This window comes from Phyllobates terribilis, unplaced genomic scaffold, assembly GCF_046119375.1.
Source record: "Phyllobates terribilis strain yellow unplaced genomic scaffold, ASM4611937v1 Scaffold_5__5_contigs__length_657084704, whole genome shotgun sequence".
Classification (NCBI taxonomy): Eukaryota; Metazoa; Chordata; class Amphibia; order Anura; family Dendrobatidae; genus Phyllobates; species Phyllobates terribilis.
The window spans coordinates 593,120,029-593,143,871 of record NW_027362765.1 but is presented as its reverse complement, the minus strand read 5'-3'; positions in this window follow the sequence as shown (position 1 = coordinate 593,143,871).

The following is a 23,843-nucleotide window of genomic DNA, read 5'->3' as shown; positions in this document are numbered from 1 at the left end:
GTGTCCAGCTTGGATACCCAATAATTAAAAGGCACAGAGGAATCACGGAGGATGCTGGCACAGTTGGCAAGGTACTCCCTCACCATCTTTTGAAACTTTCCACTCCTTGTGAGAGTACCCCACGCCTCAGGGCCTGTAAGCTGGGCGGGTCTCAGAATACTGTCCCAGAACGTTGACAGTGTTCCCCTGCCTCTGCTGGATTGGAGTTGCGTCTCTCTCGCCTGTACGCCTTGGTTGGTCAACGAACTGTGACCTCTGCCGCTAGCGTGTTCAGATGGGAATTTTTTTAACAGTTCTGCAGCAAGGGTCTTCTGGTACTGCCCCATTTTTGTAGACCTCTCCACCTCAGGAATAAGAGAGTGAAAGTTCTCCTTGTAGCGGGGGTCTAAAAGTGTCACGAACCAGTAATGACTGTCACCCAACATTTTGACAACGCGAGGGTCACGGTTAAGGCAGCATAACATAAAGTCAGCCATGCGTGCCTGACTGGTAACGGGCAAGACTTCCATGTCCTCACCAAGATAACGACTGACCATGCTCTCCTCCTCCTCCTCCTCCTCCCCCCCGTCCTCAGGCCACCCACGCTGAACCGACGGTATGACAGCTGTACAGGTACTACCGTCTACAGCGCATGATACCAGCTCCTGTTCTTCCTCCTCCTCCTCCTCCTCATCCTCCTCCTCTCCCTCATTGTCCCCCAATGTACTTTGGGATGAGATGAGGCTGGGCTGTGTGTAATCGCCCAATATGGTTTCTTGATCCATCTCATCATACTCTGGCTGCAATGCCTCCTCTTTAATTCTCAGCAGGGAGAGTTGCCAAAGAGAGACAAGTGGAATGCTGACGCTAACGATGGCGTCATCGCCACTCACCATCTTGGTGGACTCCTCAAAGTTTGTCAGGATGGTACATATGTTAGACATCCAGGTCCACTCCTGAGGTCTTATGTGTGGAGTCTGACCTGAATATTGACGGCCTTGTTGCAGCTGGTACTCCACAACTGCTCTCTTCTGCTCGCAAATCCTTTGCAACATGTGGAGGGTAGAGTTCAAACGTGTGGGGACATCACACACCAGTCGGTGTGCCGGAAGCTGCAAATGCTGCTGCAACACAGCAAGGGCGGCGGTAGCTGTAGCTGACTTCCGAAAATGAGCTGACAGGCGGCGTACTTTGACGAGCAGATCTGGCAACTCGGGGTACGATTTAAGAAATTGCTGAACCACGAGGTTAAGCACATGAGCCAGGCAAGGTACGTGTGTGATCTCGCCTCGCCTCAGAGCTGCCACCAGGTTACTGCCATTGTCACACACGACCATGCCTGGATGTAGGTTCAGCGGTCTCAGCCACAGATCTGCCTGCTCTTTCACAGCTGTCCACAACTCACAAGCAGTGTGAGGTTTATCACCTAAGCTTATGAGTTTCAGCACAGCCTGTTGTCGCTTGGCTGAGGCAGTACTGCAGTGCTTCCAGCTTGTAACTGATGTGGTGATATCTGAGATTTAGGCTGAACATGAGGAGGGGGAGGATGCGCAGGTGCTGTACACTGTGGGGGCAACTCTGACTGACATAGGGCCCGCAATCCTCAGTGTGGGGAGATGTGTTCCATCCCAAGGTCCGACTGGGTACCGGCTTCCACTATGTTTACCCAGTGTGCCGTCAGGGAGATGTACCGTCCCTGGCCACAAACACTTGTCCACGTGTTCTTTGTCAGGTGGACTTTCCCAGTAGCTGCGTTGTTGAGTTCACGGCAGATGTTTTGGGACACGTGCTTGTGCAGTGCGGGGAAGGCACACCGGACAAAATAGTGTCAGCTAGGGACCGAGTACCGAGGGACGGCCACTGCCATAAGGTTGCGGAAGGATTCCATCTCCACCAGCCTAACAGGCAGCATTTCCAAAGCAAGCAGTCGTGAAATGTGCGAATTTAGGACTGTGGCCTGCGGGGCGTTGGCTGCGAGATTGCGCTTTCGTTCAAAGCTCTGGGATAAGTACAATTGAACGGTGGGATGTGGACATGGACGTTGATGCTGTTTCTTGAGAAACTGCCATAACAAGTGAAGACTGAGAGGAGGGGGCATCTTTGCATGCAGTATGGACAGTGGATTGCCTTGCACACACAACATGGGATTCTCTTACACGCACAACAGCGGAAGAAGCAGTGGTGACACCCTCTGACACTGGTCGTGGACCCTGGGGTTCGCCCCACAAAGTCGGGTGCTTTGCTGCCTTGTGCCTGATCATGCTGGTGGTGGTCAGGCTGGTAGTTTTATCACCCCTGCTGATGCTGGCCTGGCAGGTGGTACAAATGGCCTTTTTGGTGTTATCAGCAGAGTCTTTAAAAAAAATCCAGACTCTGGAAGACCTACTGGTTGTACTGGCAACGTCCCTCGTGTTGGTGTTACGGGGAACTGTTGCCCGCCTTCTGTGTGCGGCCACCACACTGCTTCTTCCTGCCTGTTGGGGTACTCTGCCTTCCTCCCCCTGTGTGCTGCTGGCCTCGCTCTGCGTGTCCTCCTGCCACGTTGGGTCAGTTACTAGATCATCCACCACCTCCTCTTCTTCCATTTGCGCACCACGATCCTCCTCCTCACTTCGTGGCAATTGTGTCTCGTCATCGTCCACCTCTTGTGACAAATTGCCAGCGTCGACTTCCTCTGGCCGTGGCTGTTCAAATATTTGGGCATCGCTACATGGGATCTCCTCTTCCACCACTTCAAGCGGAGCAGGCGAGGGGCACAAATATGGAAATGGACCAGCGAACAGCTCTTCAGAGTGTCCAACTCTTGGATCAGTTGCTGTCTGACGACACTCGGCAAGGTGGGAGGAAGGAGCATCAGGGTGAGGAGGAGTATGCGGTCGAGACTCACGGCTACTAAAACTTGACCATGTGGAAGACAGACCGGAGGTGGTGTTGCCCAGGTAACTGGAAGTATTATCTGCTATCCAATTAATAACCTGTTCACACTGATCAGTTTGCAATACTGGTTTTGTAGTGTGCTTCTCTAGTAATTCGGTCAAGAAGTGGGAGCGAGAAGATGTGGCTGTTCGTTGTGGCACATTTTCACCTTGGCCACGGCCCCGTCCTCTACATGCGCCATCACCAGAACATCCAGTTCCACGTCCCTTGCCACGCGCCTTGCCCATTGTAAAGGAAGTAAAATAGCTTACACTCGCACTGTGAAGGGTAATAAAAAGGAGATTACAACCGTGGACGAGGAAAACCACAGTTCTATTTCTCTGGCATACACCAGAATCTTTTAAACAGATATATTTGTGTCTGAACAGTCAGCGAGACTCTATTACTGTTTTTTTATGCAAATAGGTGGATTACACCCAGATTTGAACCGTGGAACTGCAAAACCAATCTTCTAGTCATCTGGCCTTCACCAGAATATTTTAAACAGATATATTTGTGTCTGAACAGTCATGGAGACACTATTACTGTTATTTTTATGTAAAAAAGGCCAAAAGCTGCATAATACAGAGATTTGAACCGTGGAACTGCAAAACCACACTTCTAGTTATCTGGCCTACACCAGAATATTTTAAACAGATATATTTGTGTCTGAACAGTCAGGGAGACACTATTACTGTTTTTTTTATGTAAAAAGGCCAAAAGCTGCATAATACAGAGATTTGAACCGTGGAACTGCAAAACCAAACTTCTAATTATCTGGCCTTTATCTGGCCTACACCAGAATATTTTAAACAGATATATTTGTGTCTGAACAGTCAGGGAGACACTATTACTGTTTTTTTATGCAAAAAGGTGGATTACACCCAGATTTGAACCATGGAAGCGGAAAACCACAGTTCTAGTTATCTGGCCTACACCAGAATATTTTACACAGATATATTTGTGTCTGAACAGTCAGGGAGACACTATTACTGTTTTTTTATGTTAAAAAGGCCAAAAGCTGCATAATACAGAGATTTGAACCGTGGAACTGCAAAACCAAACTTCTAGTTATCTGGCCTACTCCAGAATATTTTAAACAGATATATTTGTGTCTGAACAGTCAGGGAGACACTATTACTGTTTTTTTTATGTAAAAAAAAGCCAAAAGCTGCACAATACAGAGATTTGAACCGTGGAACTGCAAAACCAAACTTCTAGTTATCTGGCCTACACCAGAATATTTTAAACAGATATATTTGTGTCTGAACAGTCAGGGAGACACTATTACTGTTTTTCTATGTAAAAAAGGCCAAAAGCTGCATAATACAGAGATTTGAACCGTGGAACTGCAAAACCAAACTTCTAGTTATCTGGCCTACACCAGAATATTTTAAACAGATATGTTTGTGTCTGAACAGTCAGGGAGACACTATTACTGTTTTTATTTATGTAAAAAAGGCCAAAAGCTGCATAATACAGAGATTTGAACCGTGAACCTGCAAAACCAAACTTCTAGTTATCTGGCCTACACCAGAATATCTTAAACAGATATATTTGTGTCTGAACAGTCAGGGAGACACTATTACTGTTTTTTTATGTAAAAAAGGCCAAAAGCTGCATAATACAGAGATTTGAACCGTGGAACTGCAAAATCAAACTTCTAGTTATCTGGCCTACACCAGAATATTTTAAACTGATATATTGGTGTCTGAACAGTCACAGACACACTCAATTTTTTTTTTGTGGGGGGGAATACGAAAAGATTAATAAGACGCGTATTTGTACAGTCTGACTGAGGAAAAAAAAAATACAGGATTTAGATGAAAAAAAAAAGGATTTTTCCTGGCCCCTGAGACCGGGGGATAAGTCTAGCAATTTGACCAGCAGGAGCACACAGGACTGTAATGCAGTGTTTGTTGGTATAACCACTGCGTCTCCTATACAGCCTGCCTGCCTGATTTCTGGGATGGATATTAGTCCTGAGAAGGACTGTTTGTTTGATTTGGCAGGCTTTAGAGACCCTACACTAACTATTTTGCAGTATAAATCTCTCCGTAGCTCTGCAGCACTCTCCCTACACTGTCTGATCCAGAGCGACTGTGTCCAAGATGGCGGCGCCCGTTTTTAAATACTCGAGGTGACGCTGTGCGGCCAGGCAATCACTGTAATGCCCACAAACAACATGGCTGTGGCATTACAGTGACTGGCTGGCAATCCCTGCATGTTCATTGGCTCTGTAAAGAGCGCCAAACATGCAGGGCGGAGACTCGAGCTCCCACCCAAGTAACCCGGAAATGCTCGGTGCTCGCCGAACATCCCGAGTAGCGTGATGCTCGGGCGAGTACCGAGCAGTGTCGAGCATGCTCGCTCAACACTATTCCTTAACATATTTCACAAGAAAATCCATTTTGGTTTAGTTTTTGAATGTTTTATTGTGAGTCCGTAAAAATGGTGTAATACCTCTGACAACATTGTTGACAGCAGTGACCTGGGAGTCAGAAATGCTTCCAGAGGTCGTCTCCATGCTGTTTCCATGTCATTTGAGCACTGTTCCTGTCGATTTGGGCAATTTTTAGGCCCTCTACAGACCGCCGGGGGGAGCCACCTGAAAAATGCTCGAGTTTCCCATAGACTTACATTGGGCTCGTTGCTCGGGTCGAGCACCCAAGTATACCAATTAGCTCGACCCGAGGAACGAGTACCCAAGCATTTTAGTGCTCCCTCATAGAGATGAGCGTTGTTCTACTCGAACTGTTCGCCAATCTCAAATTCGAGCTGTTTTGGGCGGTGTTCGACGAACACGAACAATTTGAGAAAAATTCGGCTGTTCGAGATTATGTTCGATAACTGTTCATGCACCAAAATCATAACTGGATTTTTTCTCAGTAATGATGAAAATTAATGTTAATACGCAGTTTGAGTGTACAGCGGGGTGGGGGGAGGGTCAGGGGATGGATCTCTGCAGGAACAATGAAGATCTCCATTTTTTTTTCTCTTTCCCGCATTTACAGTGGGGAGGTGCAATCTGTCAGCCTATCAGCAGCGCACACACGGAGCGAAGTGCTTTTTTTCACACAAGCAAGGGCATGTGTCATTGGCAGTGTATGTCACATGTCCTTGCCCTATAAGACCAAGCCATTTTCCCCGTCGCCACCATTTTCTCACTGCTGCAGCTGCGTGTTAGACGGCACCGCTGTTGCTGTGTGCGCTATACCTTGTTAATTTCAAGCCAATTTTCGCACAAATATACAGATAGCTTGGGAGTAGGGAATAGTTGTGATTGCAGTCCTTTTAAGGACTAGGTTACAGCATTTCCTACGACTTTTATAAGGCAGGTCTGTGCTCTTAAATAGATAGGTTGTGGGAGTAAAGACTAATTGTAATTGGAGTCCTTTTCAGGACTAGGTTACATCAGTTCCTATCAGTTTTTGCCAGGCAGGTCTGTGCCAGTGCTGTGCAAGTTTTTTTCACAGCATTTGGCTGAATCTAGCAAAGCTAATCCTTTTTGGCCTATTGCAGAGTGTGTTAGTCAGTGGAGTAGCCTATCTGTGTTGCAAGATATACCACCTGTGTATAGAATACCAATTTTTTTACTGCACCTAGTGAAGTAAAATCTTTTGGGCATAGCATCATTCTATTAGTCCATCTATACTGACCTCCATCAGGTTGCAAACTGAATCTAATTTTTTTCTGCATCTAGCTCTGAAAAAATATTTGGCCTTCTAGCAGTGTGTCGGACTTTCTCTATTAGTCCATGTATACTGACCTCCATCAGGTTGCAAATTCAAAATAATTTTTATCTGCATCTACAGTACCTCTGAAAAAATATTTGGGCTTCTAGCTGTGTGTGGGACTTGTTGTATTAGTCCATCTATACTGACCTCCATCAGGTTGCAAACTGAATATATTTTTTTCTGCATCTACCTCTGAAAAAATATTGGGCTTCTAGCTGTGTGTGGGACTTGTTGTATTAGTCCATCTATACTGACCTCCATCAGGTTGCAAACTGAATATATTTTTTTCTGCATCTACCTCTGAAAAAATATTGGGCTTCTAGCTGTGTGTGGGACTTGTTGTATTAGTCCATCTATACTGACCTCCATCAGGTTGCAAACTGAATATATTATTTTCTGCATCTACCTCTGAAAAAATATTGGGCTTCTAGCTGTGTGTGGGACTTGTTGTATTAGTCCATCTATACTGACCTCCATCAGGTTGCAAACTGAATATAATTTTTTTCTGCATCTAGCTCTGAAAAAATATTTGGCCTTCTAGCAGTGTGTCAGACTTTCTCTATTAGTCCATCTATACTGACCTCCATCAGGTTGCAAATTCAAAATAATTTTATCTGCATCTACAGTACCTCTGAAAAAATATTTGGGCTTCTAGCTGTGTGTGGGACTTGTTGTATTAGTCCATCTATACTGACCTCCATCAGGTTGCAAACTGAATATATTTTTTTCTGCATCTACCTCTGAAAAAATATTGGGCTTCTAGCTGTGTGTGGGACTTGTTGTATTAGTCCATCTATACTGACCTCCATCAGGTTGAAAACTGAATATATTTTTTTCTGCATCTACCTCTGAAAAAATATTGGGCTTCTAGCTGTGTGTGGGACTTGTTGTATTAGTCCATCTATACTGACCTCCATCAGGTTGCAAACTGAATATATTTTTTTCTGCATCTACCTCTGAAAAAATATTGGGCTTCTAGCTGTTTGTGGGACTTGTTGTATTAGTCCATCTATACTGACCTCCATCAGGTTGCAAATTGAATATAATTTTTTTCTGCATCTAACCCAGCCAATAGTTTTGGCCTAATACCACAGTTTGGCCACTCAGCTCTGCTCGGTTACCATCCATTGTTTTTTTGTGCAAACAACTCCAGAGTTGTGAATTAGTTAACCACCAAAATGAGTGGAAAAAGGCCTGCTGCTGGTGGAAAGGGGAATAGGCGTGTTGGGAAGGGGAAAAAAGGTTGTGTCCGTGGGGTAGGTGTTAAAGCAACAGTAACATCTGCAGAAGAAAGACCATCTTCCAGCCAAACTAAAATGTCTACTTCTTTTAGCGGACAATGTGATAAGATCCCTTTCTTACGGCCACGCCAATCGCTACAAATTCCAGATGAGGCACAAAAACAGCAGGTGCTTCAACGGATATCAAGTGCTCCTTTAAGTGGGCTCTCCTCCACATCAACTTCAACATCACAAATACTCCAGTCCTCAAAGGTGTCACCCAAATCGCACTTGCTTCCTCACAGCTCCCAAATCTCCAGCTGCCCGTCTGAGTATGAGGTAGAACAGATGGTTGAGTCTGCAGAGCTGTTTACTCATACTATAGCCTGGGAATCAGAGGTTGACTCCAGCGCTTCTGTGAATCCAGACGAGGAAATGATCTGCACTGATGCCCAGAATCTTTATGAGTCGGATCCAGGACCAGACGCAGAAGGTTCTGACCATAATGTACACCCTTATTCCCAAACTGTAACTCCTGTTGGTGGAGACAATGAGGAAGACGATGATAAGACTCAAATACCTGATTGGAGCGACAACTTTAGTTTTTTGTCAGGGCAGGAACAGGTTGGCTCTGAGGACGACGGGTGTGATAACACACAGGGTGATGATGATGAGGTTGGAGATCCCACTTACTGTCAACCCACAGTCAGCCAAGAGATGAGGTCAGCAGAGGAGGTGGAGGAAGATGCTAGTGACGACGAGGTCAGGTTGCGCCTTCCTGGACAGAGACGTAGTACTGGAAGCACGTCAACAACTTCATCCTCAAACACAACTCTGCCTCTCACCACAAGTCGTGGTGGCTCTTCAGGTCGCATGGGTGCTAAGCCTTGCATAGCCTGGGCATTTTTTCAGATCGATAAAGATGACCCAACTCGTGTTATCTGTAACATTTGTCAGCAAAAGCTAAGTAGAGGCCAAAAAATACATAGTTTGAGTACTTCATGCATGAACCGGCACATGGACATGAAGCATAATTCAGTGGGAAGCTCAGTGTGCTACAATGCGGCCTAGCCGGCCGGGCCAACCACCGTCTGCCTTATCTTGTGCATCCACGGCCTCTTCATCCTCTGTGACTGGGGGGACAGCAGTCACACCTGTTTTGGGGCGCAGACCTGCCACCTCTTTACCCGCAACAGCCAGCGTGATTGGCAGGTCATCATTTTCTTTGGAGGTGGTAACACCAGCTGGTGTTGAGCGCTGTCCGACATCGATAGCACCACCTTTGGATCAAGGCAACCTAACATGTCCGCCTGCATCTTCCTCACAGACCGGCAGTTTGCCGGGGACACCCTTATCAACCCCGTCTAAGCACAATAGCCAGCCCTCGGTCCCTCAGATGTGGACAAGTAAAAGACCATTTCCTCCTAGCCATGAGAAAGCTAAGAGGTTGAATTTCACCATCTGCAAGCTCTTGGCTACAGAAATGCTGCCTTTCCGCCTGGTGGACACAGAGGATTTTTGAGACCTTATGTCCGTCGCAGTGCCCCAGTACCAGATGCCCAGTCGGCACTACTTCTCAAAGAAAGGTGTGCCTGCGCTCCACCAGCATGTCGCACACAACATCACCGCTTCTTTGAGAAACTCTGTGTGTGACAGGGTGCATTTCACCACAGACACTTGGACGAGTAGGCATGGACAGGGGCGTTACATGTCGCTGACTGGGCACTGGGTAACTATGGTGACAGCAGGACAAGGGGCTGCTGTCCAAGTCTTGCCGTCCCCACGAGTTGTGCGTCAATCCTCTTTATGTCAAAGTTCCTCCACTGCTTCTGCCTCCTCAACCTCCTCTCGGTCTTCCACCTGCACCCAAAGCCTGTCTGGTCATGCCACAAGCTTTCTAACTGCGCAGAAGGGATCCTGCACACCTCCTTACTATGCTGGCAGTAGGGCTCAACGTCATCAGGCGGTTTTTACTTTGAAATGTCTGGGAAATGTGAGTCACACAGCTGAGGAGTTGTGGTCAGCTCTGGAGAACCAATTTGATGAATGGTTGTCTCCACTGGACCTGAAACCAGGGAAGGCCGTGTGCGACAATGCTGCAAACCTGGGTGCGGCCCTTCGCCGGGGCAATGTCACACACGTGCCTTGTATGGCTCACGTGTTGAACCTGCTTGTCCAGCAATTTTTAGCTCACTATCCCAGACTAGATGGCCTTCTGCAGAGGGCACGGTCGCTGTGTGCTCACTTCCGCCGTTCGCATCCCGCAGCTCAGCGACTTACATCTCTACAGAAGTCGTTGGGCCTGCCACTTCACCGGCTAAAATGCGATGTGCCTACCCGGTGGAATTCAACACTGCACATGTTGCAGCGACTGTGGCAGCACCGACAAGCCCTGGTGCAATACGTTCTGACGTATAGCCTGGGCCAACGAGATTCAGAGGTGGGGCAAATCACGCTGGAGGAGTGGTCTCAGATCAGGGACCTATGCACCCTTCTGCACAGTTTTGAAATGGCGACGAAGATGTTTAGTGCTGACGATGCCATTATCAGCATGACTATTCCGGTGATTTACATGCTGGAGCACATGTTAAACAGAATTCGGAGTCAGGTGGTGGCACAAGAGGAGGTGGAGGAAGTAGAGGAGGAGGAGTTGTATGCGGAAGGGCTAACATCTGCAAGGTCCAGACGGTCGGCAGCACCTAGGCGGCAGCCATGTGAGGGTGGGGGAGATGGTTTTACCAGGGCGCATGGTAGCAGCCAAACTAGTGAGGAAGGTGCAGGAGCCCAGGAAGAAGTGGAGGACGAACTGATGGAAGACTCATCAGATGAGGGAGACCTTGATCACATTTCTGTTGTGCGAGGTTGGGGGGAGAGGACAGAGGAAGGAAGCATGATTGTTACCTCGCCACCAACACAACAGGGACTTGGTGCTCCTGGATGCGCAACACACATGAGTGCCTTCTTGCTGCACTACCTGCAACATGACCCTCGAATTGTGAGAATTAGAAATAATCCTGACTACTGGGTTGCCACACTGTTAGATCCCCGGTACAAAAGTAAATTTGCAGAAATGATTCCTGCCATAGAAAGGGATGCACGCATGCAGGAGTATCAGCAGAGACTGTTGCAGAATCTTACATGTGCTTTTCCACAAAATACCAGTGGTGCAAGTAGTGAATCTCACAGTTCCAACTTGCCAACCGTGGGACCGTCAAGTGTTCAGCACTCAAACCGTAACAGAACCACAGTATCTGCTGGTAACATCAATTTTGCGGAATCATTTCACCACTTTTTTAGCCCATCCTTTGCAAGGCCACAGGAGACAAGAAGTCTGACACATAGTCAACGCCTAGAGACGATGGTACAGGAGTATCTCCAAGTAAACATTGAAGCCACGACTGTGTCACTGGACCCTTGCTCTTTTTGGGCTTCCAATCTGGATAAATGGCCGGAGCTAGCCACTTACGCCTTGGAGATCTTGTCATGCCCCGCAGCCAGCGTTCTGTCTGAACGTGTGTTCAGCGCTGCTGGTGGTGTGCTGACAGATAAGCGCACGCGGCTCTCCACTGATAATGTAGACAGACTCACGTTCATAAAGATGAACAAATCATGGATCCGAAACGACTTTTCTACCCCTGTGTCATCCTGGGGAGAGTAAAAGCTTGATGATTGGTTAAAATCACCCTACCAACCGTTTTAAGCTTTCAAATTACTAATCATGTTTATCTGTATCTTGACTGGAAAATAATTTGGGCTTTGTAGCAGTGTGCAGCACTGATCCTATTAGGCCATCTATAATAAGCTCCACCAGATTTAAAATTAAAAATAATTTTTAGCTGCATCTAGCCCGGAAAATAATTTTGGGGCTCCGAGATGCGCAAGACACATAAGTGCCTTCTTGCTGCACTACCTGCAGCATGACCCTCATATTGTCAGAATTCGAAGTAATCATGACTACTGGGTTGCCACACTCTTAGATCCCCCAAACTTTTCGATCAACCTTTTCATTTTAATAAAGACCAAAAAAATGGTCATTTTTGAAATTATAAGCATTAGCAGGTTGTTAGAAACTGAAATCAAACAGTTTTCAACTCAAAACTTTATTGTAGGTGATGTTACATTTTCACATAGGACCCCTTGTTCGAAAGGAGCTTCTGAACTCTCTCGTCCATTGAATTTGTCAGGTTTTGGATGGTTTCTGCTTCAATTGTTTTGCATGAGGACAGAATACCCTCCCAGAGCTGTTGCTTAGATGTGAACTGCCTCCCGCCATCATAGACACTCCTTTTAATGATGCTCCAAAGGTTCTGAATGGGGTAGAGGTCAGGGGAGCATGGGGGTCACACCATAAGTTTGTCCCCTTTTATGCCCATATCAGCCAGAGATGCAGATGTTTTATGTGCAGCATGAGATGGTGCATTATCATGCAGAAAAATGATTTTGCTGTGAAATACACGGTTCTTCTTCTTGAACCATGGCAGGAAGTGCTGTTTGAGAAAATCCACATACATTATGGAGTTCATCTTTAGCGCCTTCAGGGATCCTAAAGGGGCCGACAATCTCTCTCCCCATGATTCCAGCCCAAAACATTACTCCACCTCCTCCTTGTTGGCGCTGTAGCCTTGTTTGCGTGGGGTGTCCATCAACCAGCCATCCTCCACTCCATCCATCTGGACCATCGAGCGCTGCACGGCACTCATCCGTGAACAAAACAGTTTTGAAATCAGTCTTCATGTAATGTTTGGCCCACTGGAGCCGTTTCTGCTTGTGTGAAGTGGATAGAGGAGGTCGACAGGATGGCGTATGCACAGCTGCAAACCTCTGAAGGACCCTGCATCTTGTTGTTCGGGGGACGTTGGAGGCACCAGCAGCTTCAAAAACTTGTCTGCTGCTATGACTAGGCTTTCTTGCCGCTGCTCTTTTAACCTGACGTAATTGCCTGTAGGAAAGAGTCCTCAATTTGCCCTTATCAGCACGCACACGTGTGTACTGTGAATCAGCTACATACTTCTTGATTGCCAAGACACTTCATCCTGATCATCGCACAATGTTGATTGTAGTCATGCCTTGACCTAAACACTCCACAATTTGTTGCTTCTCAGCAGCCGACACATCCTTTTTCTTTCCCATTTTGGCAGAAAATGTAGGCTGCTTAATAATGTGAGAGAGCCTTCTTAAGTAGTCTTGCCTTTCATTGGACACACCTGCCAAACTAATTAGCACAGGTGTCTGCAATTGCTTACAGTGATATAAAGAGCCCTGACACACATCACCATCAATGAGTTTAACATACAAACAAACAAATTCTTCCCTTATCACTTCTAAACACTTTTTGCATAATAATTTGGAACGCAGTGTACATGTGCTTTTCCACAAAACACCAGTGGTTCACGTAGTGAATCTTACAGTTCTAACTTGCCAACCGTGGTCTGTATGGAATTGTTCAATAAAGGGCCCAAAATTAAGATAACATAGATGGGAGAGGTCTCTATGAATAGGAATTCCTAAGTATTTGATACCCTGTGAGGGCCAGGCAAAGGGAAAGTTGGACTGGATGGAATCCTATATGGATTTGGGGAGGAAGACATCGAGGGCCTCAGACTTCGCTGCATTGATTTTAAAATTTTACCATGTAACAAAGTGATCTATTTCAGCCATAACAGCAGGGATGGATATATGTGATTGAGTGATATATACTAGGACATCATCAGCAAATAGAGAGCACTTGTACTCGGTGCCTCCCACCTCAATCCACCTAATATTGGGGTTATGGCGAATTGATGAGAGCAGGTGCTCCGTCACTAGGATGTATAAGAGAGGGGACAGAGGACATCCCTGCCTTGTCCCATTGGTGATTGTGAAAGGTGATGAAAATGTTCTGACGCACCCCCTGGGCCTTGGGACACCCGGAGCCGGACCCTTTTTGGTGGATGCTGGTGGTTATAGTCTTCGTGGCGGCGACCCGCTTCCGTGGCTCAGGGCGGTCAAACCAGTGGCGGAACTATTTATGTGGTTTTGATGTTTAAATGTCCGACTACGCCACCCGTGGATTGCGGTCAGAGTGAACCGCCGCTACAGGGCATACCGCTGAGGCTGGTGTTGTGGGTGCAGCAGAGCGTAGCATAACTCCCCACGGGAGGAGTATAGCCTCAGGGCAGTGTATGCGGAGGATGGGGGTGATGGTGCAGGGCAGCAGCAGTAACGACACGGAGTCAGTGATGCAGTCCAGGGCCTTTACTCACAGTTCTTATTATCCAGACCACGTCTGCAGGTAACGGCTGCCCACGTCGTACTGTGCTCACCAGGTGAGGGGCTCAGACAACTCCCAGATAACTTTGGAGCACTTCACAGGACCCCCTTTGTGTGTCCTTTGTCTGGCCTTTCTTACCAACACTTCTGTCCGGCTGCCTCGGGCCTCCTCTTGGTAAACTTGGCGCCAGTTTCCCTGACCCTATGTGGTGCCTTCCTAGCGGGTGTAGCGAGGGGCTGCGCCACATAAAATGTCAGAGCCTCCGGTTTCGTTTCCTGCCTCCACTAGTTCGGGGACCGGTCTCCCCCTTTGGCCTGACCCCTCCACGCAGGTGGATTCGGGCGTGCGGTGGCGACTCGCCCGTCCGCACCCCTGGGATCCCTTCATTCCTCGTTCCTGGAGCCTTCTCCGCTCCTCTTCCTTCCTTCTCCCTCTTCCAGGCCTGGGCCTCTGTTACTAGGCCCGCCTCCGGAGCAGAGCTCATGCAGAGCCCCTGCTCCCTGCCACTTCTGCTCAGACTTCTCTGCACTGAACTAAGATGGTGCCCACCTTTTATACTCCCTTCTCAAAGCACCCAGGAACTGCTTCCTCCCTGCTCCTGCACTACAGGGTTCCCCTTCCTCAGTGTTCCCTCCCCCCACTCCAGCCAGGGACAGGGACTGTCGTGCCCATCTCAGGGGCATATTGGTCGCCCTGCCCCACGGCAATGTGGTGTAATGCATGCAGGTGTCGGGTCCTGATCCACACTCCATCCTTACCTGAGAGTGAGATATCACACCTCTGGGTGAGGTGCAATACGTCTGTAGCAACCGAGCCCTCAGGGTGCTACAGTTCCATTTATCTTCAGCCTAGGTGACGTATTGCGATACAGGGCCGTGATTTTGGCTATAAAAGGGTCCCCTAGACCCCTACCCCAAGCTTTTTAAGAGAATCATATATGGCGTGCCAGGAGACTCTATGGAATGCTTTCTCAGCATCCAACGAGAGTATCTAATTACAAATTTTTAACTGCATCTAGCCCAGGAAATACTTTGTGCCTAGTAGCAGTGTCTGCTAGTCAGCGGATTATCCCGGCTGTTAAGCAAGCTACACCACCTGTAGTTTAGACACTTAATTTTTTCAAAGGAAATGCTTCGGGACCATGGGATACTTAGTGAAGAGCATCAGGAGGCACCCCAAGGCATAGGGGCTGGGACTGGCAGTAGGATGCCTTGCGGTGGACAGCCGAGCTCGATCCTTATAAAAGCTTTTTAACTGCAGCAGCTTTAGTGGACGCTACTGGAGCTGGAATTACCGCGGCTGCTGGCATGAGACTTGCCCTCCAATAGATCCTTGTAAATGGATTTAAAGTGTATTCATTCAAATTAGAGAGACAATTTAAATTAAAAAGCTTAGAGCTGCCTCCACCACAGGGGGGCTCGCTCGACCCACCAGCGGACAGGCACCAGTATTGGGAGAGGGGGGCTGGCCGTCAGGGTTCACCGTGGCTCTGGCACAAACCCGGCGACACGGAGGTGGCACGGGCAGGAGCGGACTGGCCGTGTCGGCTTCTCACTTTTTGGATTTTAGAAGGGCATGACATGCCTATATCTGTGTCTCCCCCTCCTTTTACTCCTCCACCTCTTTTATTTTCGCATGACTATATGTACTTGTCACTTTTCCATGTGTTAGTTATGTCTTCTGAGCAGTTTGTCAGCTTTTGGACACCTTTTAAGGTGTTTTCTATGTGTTTCTATGTGTTTTTGTTTGCCTGCCATTGGTTTTAACGGTGTTCGAAGGTGTTCGACGAACAGTTCGACGAACAGTTCGGCGAATACACGGGTGTTCGACGAACCGAACCGAACTCGAACACTACGGGGGTGGCTCAACACTACTCCCTCATCACTACTCAGGGCATGTGCGTTTGGAGGGTCTGAAAAAACTTTCCCCGAACTTTGACACTTTGAACTTTTGCCTCTGTTGAATTGCATTTGTGTCTCTCTCTCCTGTACTCCTTTATTGTCCAATGAACTGTGACCTCTGCCGCCAGCGTTTTCAGATGGGAATTGTTTTAATAATTCTGCAACAAGGGCCTTCTCTTACTGCACCATTTTATTAGTCCTGTCCTGCACGGGAATAAGAGACAGAATGTTCTCCTTGTAGCATGGGTCTAGAAATGTCACCAACCAGTAATGACTGTCACCGAAAATTTGGACAATTCGAGGGTCACGGGAAATGCAGCGTAAGATAAGCTCAGCCATGTGTGCAAGACTGCAAGCAGGCAAGACTTCCGTGTCCTCACCCAGAGGACGACTGACCAGGCTCTCCTTCTCAACCTCCTCCTCCCTGTCCTCAGGCCATCTACCTTGAACAGACGGTATGATAGTTGTGCAGGTAGTACCGTCTATAGTGCAGGAAGCTAGCTCCTGTTCTTCCTCCTCCTCAATCCACATTGGGATGAGATGGAGCTGGGCTGTGTGGAATCACCCTGTATGGTTCTTTGCTCCATCGCATTGTGCTCCGCCTGCAATGCATTCTCTTTAATTGTGAGCAGAGAGCATTTAAGAAGACAGAGAAGTGGTATGGTGATGCTAATTATTGCGTCATCACCTCTCACCATCTTGGTGGAGTCCTCAAAGTTTTGGAGGATAGTACATATATCTGACATCCATGTCCATTCCTGAGGTCTTATGTGTGGAGTCTGAACTGAATACCGACGGCTTTGTTGATGCTGGTAGTCAACAACTGCCCTCCTCTGCTCACAAATCCTTCCCAACATCTGCAATGTAGAGTTCCAACCCGTGGGGACATCACATACCAGTCGGTGAGCTGGTAGCTGCAAATGCTGCTGAAGCACCTGAAACACACCAAGGGCAGCAGAAGCTGTAGCTGACTTTCTAAGATGGGCACACAGGCGGCATACTTTGACAAGCAGATCCGACAGATCTGGATAGGTTTTGAGAAACCGCTGAACCACGAGGTTAAGCACATGGGCCAGGCATGGTACGTGTGTGAGCTCGCCTCGCCTAAGAGCCACCACCAGGTTCCGGCCATTGTCACACACAACCATGCCTGGCTGTAGGGTCAGTGGAGTCAGCCACAGATTTTCCTGCTCTTTCAGAGCTGTCCACAATTCTTCAGCATTGTGCTGTTTGCCACCTAAGCATATTAGCTTCAGCACAGCCTGTTACCGCTTGGCCGAGTGGCAGTGCTGCAGTGCTCCCAGCTTGCGACTGATGTGCTCATTTAGGAGATGGAGGCTGAAGAGGAGGAGGAGGTGCAGGAGCTGTAGAATGTGGGGGCAACCCTGATTGACCCAGGGCCCTCAATCCTTGGCATCGGGAGGACGTGTTCCGTCCCAAGGTCCAATTGGGTCACAGCTTCCACTATATTAACCGTGTGTGCCGTCAGCGAGATGTACCGTCCCTGCCCACAAGCACTTTTCCACGTGTCCGTGGTTAGGTGGATTTTCCCTGTAACTGCGTTGTTGAGGGCACGGCTAATGTTGTAGGACATGTGCTGGTGTAATGCGGGGACGGCACACTGGGAGAAATAGTGGCGGCTGGGGACCGAGTACCAAGTGATGGCTGCTGCCATCAGTTTGCGGAAAGCTTCCGTCTCCACGAGCCTAAAAGGCAACATTTCGAGCGTAAGCATTTGCGAAATGTGTGACTTTAGTACTGTGGCCTGTGGGGTGTTGGCTGCGTATTTGTGCTTGTGTTCCAAGGACTGGGGTAGGGACAACTGAATGCTGCGCTGGGACAAGGACATGGACGTACTTGCTGATGGTGTTACTTGAGAGTGTGCAATGACAGGTGCAAGGCGGGGCATCTTGGCATGTGCCATGGACAGGGGATTGGTGTGCATGCACAACAGCAGAAGAAGCAGTGGTGTCACCCACAGACACTGTTGCTGGACCCTGGGGGTCGGCCCACTTCACTTAGTCAGGTGCTTTGTTGCCATGTGCGTTATCATGCTGATGCTGGCCTGGCTGGTGGTGCAAATGGTCTTTTTGTGGTTATCTGCAAAGTCTTTAAAAAACTACCAGACTCGGGAAAACCTAAATGTTGTATTGGCAACTTCCGTCGTGTTAGCGTTATGAGGAACGCTTTCCCGCCTTGTGTCTGCAGCCACCACACTGCTTCTTACTGCCTGTTGTAGTGCTACGCCTCCCTCCCCCTGTGTGCTGCTGTCCTCGCTCTGTATGTCCCCCTGCCAGGTTGGGTCAGTTACTATATCATCCACCACCTTGTCTTCCACTTCTGCACCCTGGTCCTCCTCCTGACTTTCTGGCAATTGTGTCTTATCATCATCATCCACCTCTTGCGAAAGTAATTGCACTTTCCCACCGTTGCCTTCATGTGACCGTGGCTGCTCAAATATTTGGGCATTGCTCCACGTGTTCTCCTCTTGACTCGCTTGAAGCTGGCCGGGCGAGAGGCCTGCATCTACAAATGGAAAAATGAACAGCTCTTCTGAGTGTCCAAGTGTGGGATCAGTTGTCTCCGGGCACTCGGCATGGTGGGAGGAAGGAGGATCAGGGTGAGGAATATGCAGTCCAGACTCTTGGATACTGAGACTTGATCGTGTGTAAGACAGGGTGGTGGTGGTGGTGGCAAAGTGACTGGAAGCATTATCTACTATCCAACCAACAACCTTTTGACACTGCTTTGGGTTCAATAGTGGTGTACTGCGGTCCCCTAGTAATTAGGACAGGAAGGTCAAGCGACAAGATGTGGGTGTTTGTTGTGGCACAATTTCAGCTTGCCTACGGCCACGTCCTTGGCCTCTGCATGCACCATCGCCATCACGTCCACTTCCCCATCCCTTGCCACGCACCTTGTCCATTTTAAATGGAGGACAATATTTTCCATGTTCACGAAAAATGGCTGATTTTGGAATGCAGTTATAATGTGATACGTCTGACAGAGAATCACGATTTTAAATAGCAGGCCTGTAATTTACTAATATTATTCTACACAGAGACCTAATGTGAATAGCTTAACCGACACACTGCAGCAAAATGGAAATGGAAGAAATGTCTGATTTTGTAACAGTCTTAAAGGTGATATGTCTGACAGAGAACCATGGTTTTAAATAGCTGGCTTGTAATTTACTAATACTATTCTTCACAGACACCTAGTGTGAAAAGCTTGACTGACACACTGCAACAGAATGGAAATGGAAGAAATGTCTGATTTTGGAACAGTCTTATAGGTGATATGTCTGACAGAGAACCACGGTTTTAAATAGCAGGCTTGTAATTTACTAATACTATTCTTCACAGACACCTAGTGTGAATAGCTTGACCGACACACTGCAACAGAATGGAAATGGAAGAATTGCCTGATTTTAGAACAGTCTTATAGGTGATATGTCTGACAGAGAATCACGATTTTAAATAGCAGGCCAGTAATTCACTAATATTATTCTACACAGAGACCTAATGTGAATAGTTTAACCAACACACTGCAGCAGAATGGAAATGGAAGAAATATCTGATTTTAGAACAGTCTTATAGGTGATATGTCTGACAGAGAACCACGATTTTAAACAGCAGGCCTGTAATTCACTAATATTATTCTACACAGAGACCTAATGTGAATAGCCTAACCAACACACTGCAGCAGAATGGAAATGGAAGAAATGTCTGATTTTGGAACAGTCTTATAGGTGATATGTCTGACAGAGAACCACGGTTTCAAATAGCAGGCCTGTAATTTACTAATACTACTCTTCACAGACACCTAGTGTGAATAGCTTGACTGACACACTGCAGCAGAATGGAAATGGAAGAAATGTCTGATTTTGGAACAGTCTTATAGGTGATATGTCTGACAGAGAAACACGGTTTTAAATAGCAGGCCTGTAAGCTACTAATACTATTCTTCACAGACACCTAATGTGAATAGCTTGACTGACACACTGCAACAGAATGGAAATGGAAGAAATGTCTGATTTTGGAACAGTCTTATAGGTGATATGTCTGACAAATTTGCCCTGGCCCCTGATATCTGGGGCTATGTCTACAAATATCTGTAATTATTACAGCAGCAGATAGGACGTTCAATGGACGCTCTTGCGCTGTATGCACTGCAGTCTACCACATACACTGCCTGTCTGCCTAACTCCTGCCTTGCACTGATTATATGCAGCTGGGTTATTCCTCAGAAGGACTGTTAGTTCAGATGTATATATATATATATATATATATATATATATATATATATACAGTGCATTGTGAAAGTATTTGGCCCCCTTGAACTTTTCTACCTTTTGCCACATTTCTGGCTTCAAACATAAAGATATCAAATTTTATTTTTTTTGGGAAGAATCAACAGCAAGTGGCACACGATCGTGAAGTGGAACAAAATTTATTGGATATTTTAAACTTTTTTAACAAATTAAAAACTGAAAAGTGGAGCGTGCAATATTATTCGGCCCCTTTACTTTCAGTGCAGGAAACTCACTCCAGAAGATCAGTGAGGATCTCTGAATGATCCAATGTTGTCCTAAATGACTGGCAATGATAAATAGAATCCACCTGTGTGTAATCAAGTCTCCATATAAATGCACCTGCTCTGTGATAGTCTTAGGGTTCTGTTTCAAGTGCAGAGAGCATCATGAAGACCAAGGAACACACGAGGCAGGTCCGAGATACTGTGGTGGTGAAGTTTAAAGCTGGATTTGGATACAAAAAGATTTCCCAAGTTTTAAACATCTCAAGGAGCACTGTGCAAGCGATCATATTGAAATGGAAGGAGTATCAGACCACTGCAAATCTACCAAGACCCGGCCGTCCCTCTAAACTTTCATCTTGAACAAGGAGAAGACTGATCAGAGATGCAGCCAAAAGGCCCATGATCACTCTGGATAAACTGCAGAGATCTACAGCTGAGGTGGGAGAGTCTGTCCATAGGACCACAATCAGTCGTACACTGTACAAATCTGGCCTTTATGGAAGAGTGGCAAGAAGAAAGCCATTTCTCAAAGATATCCATAAAAAGTCTAGTTTGAAGTTTGCCACAAGCCACCTGGGAGACACACCAAACATGTGAAATAAGGTGCTCTGGTCAGATGAAACCAAAATCAAACTTTTTGGCCACAATGCAAAACGATATGTTTGGCGTAAAAGCAACACAGCTCATCACCCTCAAAACACCATCCCCACTGTCAAACGTGGTGGTGGCAGCATCATGGTTTGGGCCTGCTTTTCTTCAGCAGGGAAAGGGAAGATGGTTAAAATTGATGGGAAGATGGACGGAGCCAAATACAAGACCATTCTGGAAGAAAACCTGTTGGAGTCTGCAAAAGACCTGAGACTGGGACGGAGATTTATCTTCCAACAAGACAATGATCCCAAACATAAAGCAAAATCTACAAAGGAATGGTTCAAAAATAAACGTATCCAGGTTTTAGAATAACCAAAACAAAGTCCAGACCTGAATCCAATCGAGAATCTGTGGAAAGAGCTGAAAACTGCTGTTCACAAACGCCCTCCATCCAACCTCAATGAGCTCGAGCTGTTTTGCAAAGAAGAATGGGTAAGAATTTCAGCCTCTCGATGTGCAAAACTGATAGAGACATACCCCAAGCGACTTGCAGCTGTAATCGCAGCAAAAGGTGGCGCTACAAAGTATTAACTCAAGGGGGCCGAATAATATTGCACGCCCCACTTTTCAGTTTTTAATTTGTTAAAAAAGTTTAAAATATCCAATAAATTTCATTCCACTTCACGATTGTGTCCCACTTGTTGTTGATTTTTCCCCAAAAAATTGGAATTTTATATCTTTATGCTTGAAGCCAGAAATGTGGTAAAAGGCAGGAAAGTTCAAGGGGGCCAAATACTTTCACAATGCACTGTATATACAGTACAGACCAAAAGTTTGGACACACCATCTCATTTAAAGATTTTTCTGTATTTTCATGACTTTGAAAGTTGTACATTCACACTGAAGGCATCAGAACTATGAATTAACACATGTGGAATTATATACTTAACAAAAAAGTGTGAAACAACTGAAAATATGTCTTATATTCTTGGTTCTTCAAAGTAGCCACCTTTTGCTTTGATGACTGCTTTGCACACTCTTGGCATTCTCTTGATGAGCTTCAAGAGGTAGTCACCGGAAATGGTTTTCACTTCACAGGTGTGCCCTGTCAGGTTTAATAGGTGGGATTTCTTGCCTTATACATGGGGTTGGGACCATCAGTTGTGTTGTGCAGAAGTCAGATGGATACATAGCTGATAGTCCTACTGAATAGACTGTTAGAATTTGTATTATGGCAAGAAAAAAGCAGCTAAGTAAAGAAAAACGAGTGGCCATCATTACTTTAAGAAATGAAGGTTAGTCAGTCCGAAAAATTGGGCAAACTTTGAAAGTGTCCCCAAGTGCAGTTGCAAAAACCATCAAGCGCTACAAAGAAACTGGCTCACATGAGGACCGCCCCAGAAAAGGAAGACAAAAAGTCACCTCTGCTTCTGAGGATAAGTTTATCCGAGTCACCAGCCTCAGAAATCGCAGGTTAACAGCAGCTCAGATTAGAGACCAGGTCAATGCCACACAGAGTTCTAGCAGCAGACATATCTTTTCAACAACTGTTAAGCGGAGACTTTGTGCAGCAGGCCTTCAAGGACAGGCAACAAGCAGAAGAGACTTGTTTGGGCTAAAGAACACAAGGAATGGACATTAGACCAGTGGAAATCTGTGCTTTGGTCTGATGAGTCCAAATTTGAGATCTTTGGTTCCAACCACCGTGTCTTTGTGCAACGCAGAAAAAGTAAACGGATGGACTCTACATGCCTGGTTCCCACCGTGAAGCATGGAGGAGGAGGTGTGATGGTGTGGGGGTGCTTTGCTGGTGACACTGTTGGGGGTTTATTCAAAATTGAAGGCATACTGAACCAGTATGGCTACCACAGCATCTTGCAGTGGCATGCCATTCCATCCGGTTTGCGTTTAGTTGGACCATCATTTATTTTTCAACAGGACAATGACCCCAAACACACCTCCAGGCTGTGTAAGGGCTATTTGACCAAGAGGGAGAGTGATGGGGTGCTACGCCAGATGACCTGGCCTCCACAGTCACCAGACCTGAACCCAATTGAGATGGTTTGGGGTGAGCAGTCATCAAAGCAAAAGATGACTACTTTGAAAAACCTAGAATATAAGACATATTTTCAGTTGTTTCACACTTTTTTGTTAAGTATATAATTCCACATGTGTTAATTCATAGTTTTGATGCCTTCAATGTGAATGTACGATTTTCATAGTCATGAAAATACAGAAAAATCTTTAAATGAGAAGGTGTGTTCAAACTTTTGGTCTGTACTGTATATATATATATATATATATATATATATATATATATATATATATGTTTAGTAATACCTATACTAACTATAAACAAGCAAATCTCTCTCTGATGCAGCAGCACCTCTTCCTACTCTGCCTGATTCCGGGGTAGACTGTGGCAAGCATAGCGGCGCCAGGTCTTACGTAGACCTGATGACGCTGTGCGGCCAGCCAATCACTGTAATGCCCACAACCAACATGGCTACGGCATTACAGTGCATGGCAGGCAATCCCTACATGTTCATTGGCTCTCTAAAGAGAGCCAAACATGCAAGGAAGGGACACAAGTTCCCACCCAAGCAACCCGGAAATACTCAACGAGCGCCGATCTTGTCGAGCACCATGATGCTCTGGCGAGTACCGAGCAGTGACGAGCACATTTGCTCATCATTAGCTTTAAAGGTAA